Consider the following 8,030-nt stretch of genomic DNA (forward strand, 5'->3'; position numbering starts at 1 on the left):
TGGGCTCTTGTTCCTTAGGTTAGGGAAATTTTCCTCAATAATTTTTTTGAAGATGTTTACTGGCCCTTTAAGTTGGGAATCTTCATTCTCATCTATACCTATTATCCTTAGCTTTGGTCTTCTCATTGTGTCCTGGATTTCCTGGATGTTTTGAGTTAGGAGTTTTTTGCATTTTGCATTTTCTTTGACAAATGTGTCAATATTTTCCACCGTATCTTCTGCATTTGAGATTCTCTCTTCTATCTCTTGTATTCGGTTGGTGATGCTTGAGTCTATGACTCCTGACCTCTTTCTTAAGTTTTCTATTTCCATGGTTGTCTCCCTTTGAGCTTTCTTTATTGTTTCTATTTCCATTTTCAGATCCTGAATATTTTTGTTTAATTCCTTCTTTGTGTTTTCTTGGAGTTCTTTAAGGGATTTCTGTGATTCCTCTTTAAGGGCTTCTACCTGTTTACTTGGACTCTCCTGTATTTCTTTAAGGGAATTACTTAATTCCTTCTTATAATCTTCTATCGTCATCATGAGAAGTGATTTTAATTCTGAATCCTGCTTTTCATATGTGATGGGGTGTCCAGGGTTTTCCATATTGGGTGAACTGGGTACTGATGATGCCAAGAAATTTGGTTTCTGTTGCTTATGTTCTTGCGCTTGCCTTTTGCCATCTTGTTAACTCTAGTGTTACCTGCCCTCACTGTGTAAGCCTGGATTCTGTATTTCCAGTTATTTTGCTTGTGACAGAGCTCCTCAGAGTCCAGATGTCTCTGTGGTCTTATGATCCTAATCTCCTGGGTGGAAGAACTCCTTGAACTCAGGCCACCTCTTGAATCTGGAAATTCTTCTGCTCTGGGTGCAGTGGTTCCTCTAGGATGGCTCAGGATAAGATGTCTCCCAAGTGCAAACCACCTTGGTGTCTGTTGCTCTGAGTGCATTTGTTCCTCTAGGATGGCTCAGGATTCAGTATCTCCACAGGAGCAGACTGACTCTCTGTTGGCTGCTCTGAGTGCAATGGATCCTCTAAGATGACTCAGGATTCAGTATCTCCACAGGACAGGAGCAGACCAACTCTGTGTCTGCCCCAGCCCAAAGGACCAGGAAGGGGCAGAAGGGAAGTGGAATTCCGGAGGGGCAGAGTTTGGGTAGCTGGTGTGTTCTGAATGTCCCTGGCTCCCAGATGTATCTCTGGGGCTTAGGGAGTGAGATGGAGTTCTTACCGGCTGCTCTGAGTGCAGTGGCTCCTCTAGGATGACTCAGGATTCAGTTTCTCCACAGGAGCAGACCAGGTCTCTGTCTGCCCCAGCCCAAAGGACTAGACAGGGGAGAAGAAGGTTTTAATTGACAATAATAGAAAACAAAAAGTTACAGTGTAAAGGAATGATAGAAAGTAAAACTGTAGTATTGAGAGTCAGGAAAGTATACATATGTATACAGATACACACACACACACACACACAAATATATATAACTATGAAGTTTTTGTATAACTTGAGATGGCAACTAATTCAAGAATCTTCTTTCAGATATAAGCATTATCATGGTATTAGGGGGGATTTATGTGTTTAAAGTACTTGCCATATAAGTAAAAAGATTAGTAGAGTCTGGAATTTCACTGTCTATGTAAATGCCACGTATGGCAATTGTCAATAACTCCAGTCTATCCAGGTAGATCTAGTGGGTCTCATGGAGAAAAATTATGTACAGAATAAACTGACTGATAAGACTAGCCAGATAATCAAGTTGTACATTTGGTCAGGAACTCCTCCCACAAAAATTAATGTAGAAGTGTGATCAAAGAGCACTTTAAGTATAAAGTGAAAACCTCCACATGCACACATATGTGCACACCTATCATGTGTTCACCCATGAGCACTTAAAGACACGTGCATAATATGCATAGTACACACAAAACAGATTAAAAGAAGAAAATGGAAAAATCATTACTGTTAATACAAATAAGCTTAATAAACATTAAAATAATTTTGAAAGTGTATAATTCACACACTAATAACATTGTGTAGTTAAAAATAACAGAACTAGCTCTCTTACTCCTCAACCCTGAGCACCTGCAGGTTATCCTCTCCCCTCTCCCCTTCTCTTCCCCCTCTCTCCACGTGGTCATGGCCGGCCTCTACTCCTCTCTACTTTTCTCTCTCTCTCCTCTTGCTCTCCCACTCTCTTAATAAACCTCCCCACGTGGAACCATCTTGGTCTGCTGTGATCTGTCCCAAGCTGCGCCGTGGAAATCCTTTCATTGGTGCCGTGACTCGGATACGAAGACTTCGGGGACCTCAGCTGCTGCGACCGTACAAGATAGACACAATGACCACTCAGACTTCATCTGCTGCTGCTCTGAGGCCCACGTGGTCCGCCATTCCCGCCGCTGCAGCCATACCGCCGTTTCAGCCTCAGCTCCACCAGCCAGTGACTGCTACACCCCTGCGCAGCCCGCTGTTTTCACTGTGTCTGCTGAGACTCACCGAACTTCCACCACGTGAGCTGTGCGGTTTCAGCCCACCCCTCCCCCAGTCAGTGCTCTGCCATGTGGCCTAGATACCCAGACAGACACACAGGTCCCCGGTTCGGTTCCACCTTCCAGGTACCGGACTGCACAATTTCATGCACACACCGGCTTTTAATCCATAGGGAGCTTCTGGTTCGTGTGAGGGGCCCTGGACTCCAGGTTTGCGTCTGGCCACTGCTTCCTGGACCACAGGACTGGCTTTTGCCCCAGCACATGTGTCTGGCCTCTAGCCGAACCACAACTGCTATTCAACTAGGACCTTGAACCGATTGAGTGATTTCCCCTCTCGGAATAGCTCGTAACCCCTCCTCAGCTCTTGCAGCTCCACAAAAAGCTGGTACCAGCCGAGCTATCTCCTGACTGGCTAACTTCTGGTGGGTTAGCCCAGTCGAGGCCCTTATTTAATCGTGCTACGGCCCAATTATTATAAGCAGTGCCTGATTTCTGTTGCCAAAGATTAGTTTAGGACGCTAAGCTAAGTTTGGTAACTCACTCAATGGGTTCATCGTCTTCGTCCATACGGACACCCCACTGGGCTGTCTACTGAAAAACTTCAAATCTTTACAATTAACACCTGAGTTGAGGCCTTCCAAATTAATACGTCTTTGCAATAAAGTCTGGATTGGGTACCCTTTAGACAATGGGATGACCATGTGGCCACATAATGGCACCCTAGACCCCATTATTTTATGGAGTCTTAATACATATTGCCATCAGTCCGGTAAATGGAAGGAAATCCCCTATATCCGTGCATTTATCTACCTCCGTTACTCCCCTTCTATGTACTCTGCCTGCTCCCCACACCTCTTTCTAATTTTTCTTTTTAATTAAACCAAAATGGGGGAATTACTGTGACTCTAGCGGATGTCTGCAGGTTCCACACACACTAGCCTAGAACTGGTAAGCTTCCCCATCCCCCACTGGCCAGAGTAACCCTCCACATGGTCCCAGGGAAGATTCCTTGAGCTAGAGTGTCCTTCCCTGAACCCTGTCCTTCCCTGAACCTCTCTAGGACGCCCCCCCCCCTTAGATGAGACACTTGCCCTCTCATCTCGAGACAGTTTCTCGCCGCTGAGTAGCCCAGGCCAGGCCTGGACAGATTGTTTTCCCTGCCTCAGGAGCACTGGCTTCGACCATAGTCCCCAGGTGTCTCTTCCAAGGGCCAGTCTCTCGCGCCCTTTTCCCCTTCCCACTCCTTCGTCATTTGTGGGTCGACTGGAACTGAGGTTCCAGTGCCTTGCCTGGAAAGCTAGTGGGTCCAGGGCCTAGCTAGCTCCCCTCGCCTCCTCTCCGATCAGTCAGCCGGTTCGCCTGGTCCCTTCCCTCTATGATTCTTAGCTCTGCTCTGGGTTGTCCCCTTACATCCTGCCGCCTGGCACCGCTACAAAAACAACTAAGGTTGTGGTGATACGGGACATGCTTACTTTTCCTAAATGCAGCCACCAGAGTCACTGAGCAGCGACTTCCAGCTGCCAGCAGGAAGACCCGCCCTACAGCTATGCTGCCAGCCCCACAGACCTGACCTGCCTGCAGCAACCGTGACTCACAGCTCCAACCTGTGACAGCCCTACCATCCAGCTTTCTTAACAAAAATGCTTCTTTGCTAATACAAAAATGTGCTTTTCTCTACCTATACAACCTGCCAAACTTACTTAGACAGGATAAGAAAGGCTCTGTCTTGATAGATTTTTACTACTGCTATTATTCTATTCAGTTACAACCAATCCTTATGGCTCTCAATCTTGTCAGAAGTTTGCTAACAGTATATCTTAAGTTTATGGCCGACAGAATGCCCAAAGCCTCTAACAGTTAACCCAAGATGGCTTCAGAAGACCTGGATGCCGGAATCCTAGAACATACAGCCTAGATTGTATGTGGACAAACACAATGGGACGCCCTGAGTCAAATGACTTGGCTAAATAAAGGTAAGTCATTTCTCATATCATGCGTACCGATTCCACAGAAAAAAGCCCTGCGGCTTCTACGCTTGGAAGCAAGACTGACTTCACCCAAGAGACTATGGAAACCATGGGAACTGTTGGCTAGTGGACTCTGTCATTTTTTAAAAAATAATATATAACTGGTAGATTGTTTACTTTTTACCATACTTCTGACTACATTGACAGCTAAGTTTTCAAAGACATTATCTGTTACCTCATTACCTAAACTCAGTTGAAAGACTACTTGTGTTGTTAACTCAAGCTGTTATCTCTTTTGTAAACTTATAAGCTACAGAAAACCCACTCATTTCTACCTCTCATGGATACCATCCAGATAAGTACATCTGCCTAAAATTCCTACTTACTACCTATAATAAAGGGTGGTATCCCTCTGGGTTTCAAATGTACATCTTAAAAAAAATTCTTTCTCCAAGTGTTCTTAATCTTATTTCCTACATCTTGTCAAGTCCAGGTGCATCCAGTACAGCTCCAGAGAAGCAACCTTCAGATGCTCCATCTCCTGCCACACACACAGACACAGCTGCTTCTCCTGGACCTGACCTTGGACATCAGAAAACAGCCAGCTCTTCTAAGACGGGACAAACATCCCCCATATCCATTCTTCTAGGTTCCCCCTAGAGACACGTCGCCCCCAATGCCAGCAGGAAGTAGCCAGATTTCACAACGACCCTATTCCTGCTTCGCCATCACCTCTTTCTAATTTTTCTTTTTAATTAAACCAAAACGTGGGAATGTTAGCAATCTGTTAAACTCCACCTCCAGTGTCACCTGGCAACAGCCAGGTATGCTCTGCCCCACAGTTACCTGGCAACAGGCAGGTAACCCTGCCCACTATAAAAGGGGCTGCTTGGCCCCTCCTCTTTCTCTTACTCCTCAACCCTGAGCACCTGCAGGTTATCCTCTCCCCTCTCCCCTTCTCTTCCCCCTCTCTCCACGTGGTCATGGCCGGCCTCTACTCCTCTCTACTTCTCTCTCTCTCTCCTCTTGCTCTCCCACTCTCTTAATAAACCTCCCCACGTGGAAAAAAAAATAACAGAACTAGGAGATGTTATGATGGAAGATTTTGAAGAAAACTTTCAAAGAAGGAATAGCACAATGAGAAATTTTGCAACCCCCCCAACCCTAAAGAAACAAACACAAGAAAATAATTTTGATTAAAACCATATTGGATTGATTTATAGGTAATGAGTCTCCAAAACTGATACCATGAAAAAGGCCAAGGAAATTTCACTTAAATATAAAAAGAATACCTAATGAAGATATTGGACTTGATACAAAGTTAAGCAAAACAGCATATTCTTTCTTGAGGACTTAGATGTAGCTGGTGTTCATTTTTAGTCCATATACTGTTTTTAGATTCCCCCCCCTTAATTTTAATACTAAATTATGCTTGGAGTTTTCTATTTTCTTAGGAGATCTGAGTGATTGTTAAGTTTCTGCTTCCCCAAATCTTGAACTTTATCATCATCTTCTCACTCACTACTTGTACTACCTTTCCCTAGATTACATTTCTTTGTTTCCTTACTGGCAAGGAAAAAACTGTATTGTTTAAACTATCTCCAGCACTTAAAGTAATAAGACCTGGTAGTTATTCAATACAATGTTGATTGGAAGTCCACTTGATAACTACTGCAAAGAAAGTGGTAATAGGTATCTGCACACCTCAAATAAGAACATCAAAGTTACAACTTGGTGGTTTTCCTTCCTTGAGAACTTAGACAATTGAAAAACCCAATTTCTGTCTATCTCGTAGAAGTAAAGGACTAATGCCATGGTTGACTTGTGAGAGAGGGAAGAACACCATAGAGCCCTGAATTAACTAGGTTTTGCTGTGACAAAACACAGTGATAAATCAACTAAAGAAAGGAATGGTTTATTTAGGTTCACAGTTCATCAAGGTGGAGAAATCATGGCAGCCCAGATATGCAACAGTTGCTTACATATTTCTTGTCAGTAAGCAAAGAGATGAATGCTAGTACACAGTTAGTTATTTTTCTTGTTTTCTTTTTTCTCTTTTTGGCCATTGAGTATGCCTTCACAGAAGATAATGCTTCCAATGATATACAGGCATTTTTCCAGCAATTAATACAATCTGCTAGGAGAAAAGCCCCAGATACATTGTCTCATGATCTAGAAAATATATTTCTTTTAAAATTAATTTATATGTTTTACGTCTCTTACAAAATAAAGAAATTTCCACATTTCAGATATTTTTGCCTCATTTTTACAGCTAAGGACCTAAGATTTTGTGAGGCAATACAAATGTATGTGGGAAGCTCCATTCAGACCTTGCATGTCTGTTGACTGCCAGCCTGCTCAAGAATAAATATCTGTGGATATTGCTTAGCAAATCATATCCTATAAAAGTATTTTATAACATATATGATACATAAACAGGCCCAGTAAATCTTAGTGATTATTAGACATTAAGGCAGGAGGCAGAGAGAGAGGGGATGAGTCCATATACAAACAAAGAAAAGAAATATTTGAAAAGAAGTAAAAGCTTGAAAGAGAATGGAGACACATACAATAATGGAGCATAATTGTTTGACTAGCTAAAGAGGGGAAGAGATGTGAGGATACTGCAGAGAGGGAGGTTAATGAAATCTAAACAGTTGAAAAAAAGCCAGTTTACAGAAACAATCATTAAAGAATTACCTCTACCTTCCCAAAGAATTTGTTTAAGAGCAACTTGTAGACACTGATATCTGATGATGTTTAAGTCCTTCTGTAAAATGGTGTAATATTTGTGTGTAACCCATATTCACTATCTTTGCTTTAATATCTTCCTTAAATTACTTATAACACCTAAAAGAATATAAATAGAATACATACCTTTATTATGGGATTATAGGGAAAAAGCAATGTGTATTTAGTATAAACATAACCTTTTACAAATATGTTGATCCATATATGGAGGACTGACTACATTTTACAATAAAGTAATATGAAAGCAAGATATGAAACCCACATAAAGATGTGCATATGTAGGTGCATGTGGCATGGTGTCTTTGTGGAGGAGAGAGAAGAAAATTCTGTTAGTTTTTTTTTCCATCTCCACTTTTGTGTGAGTTCCAGGAGTCCCTTCCAGATTTCCAGGCAAGAGCCATCAACTGCTGACCTACTTCAGTTGACCCACATAATTATTAATTTTAGACCTTAGATTTCTATTACCTTATTTATTGTGAAATTCAGACAGGAGAACATAACATATAATTCTATAGTAATAACTTTACTTCATCTAGATGACAGATAGATTTTATGAGTTTGGAAATGATTATGACTGTTTGAATAGATTAACATTGAACATGTTGTAGAGAGTCAACAATAAATACTTCACTTCTCTATACAACAAGTGTTCCTTGGATAACATAGTTTTACAAAAGAAGAGAGGAGAGCAATAGTTCAAATTTGAATACCAAGATCAAGCAGACAATTTTCAAATATATACATGTATTTGGAAATCTGGAAGGCACTCCTGGAACTCACATAAAAGTGAAGTCAAAAAAAAAAAACTAACTCCACAGAGTTTTCTTCAGATAGCATGTCAT

Source organism: Grammomys surdaster, unplaced genomic scaffold (assembly GCF_004785775.1).
Source record: "Grammomys surdaster isolate TR1022 unplaced genomic scaffold, NIH_TR_1.0 1087, whole genome shotgun sequence".
In the NCBI taxonomy this organism is placed as follows: Eukaryota; Metazoa; Chordata; class Mammalia; order Rodentia; family Muridae; genus Grammomys; species Grammomys surdaster.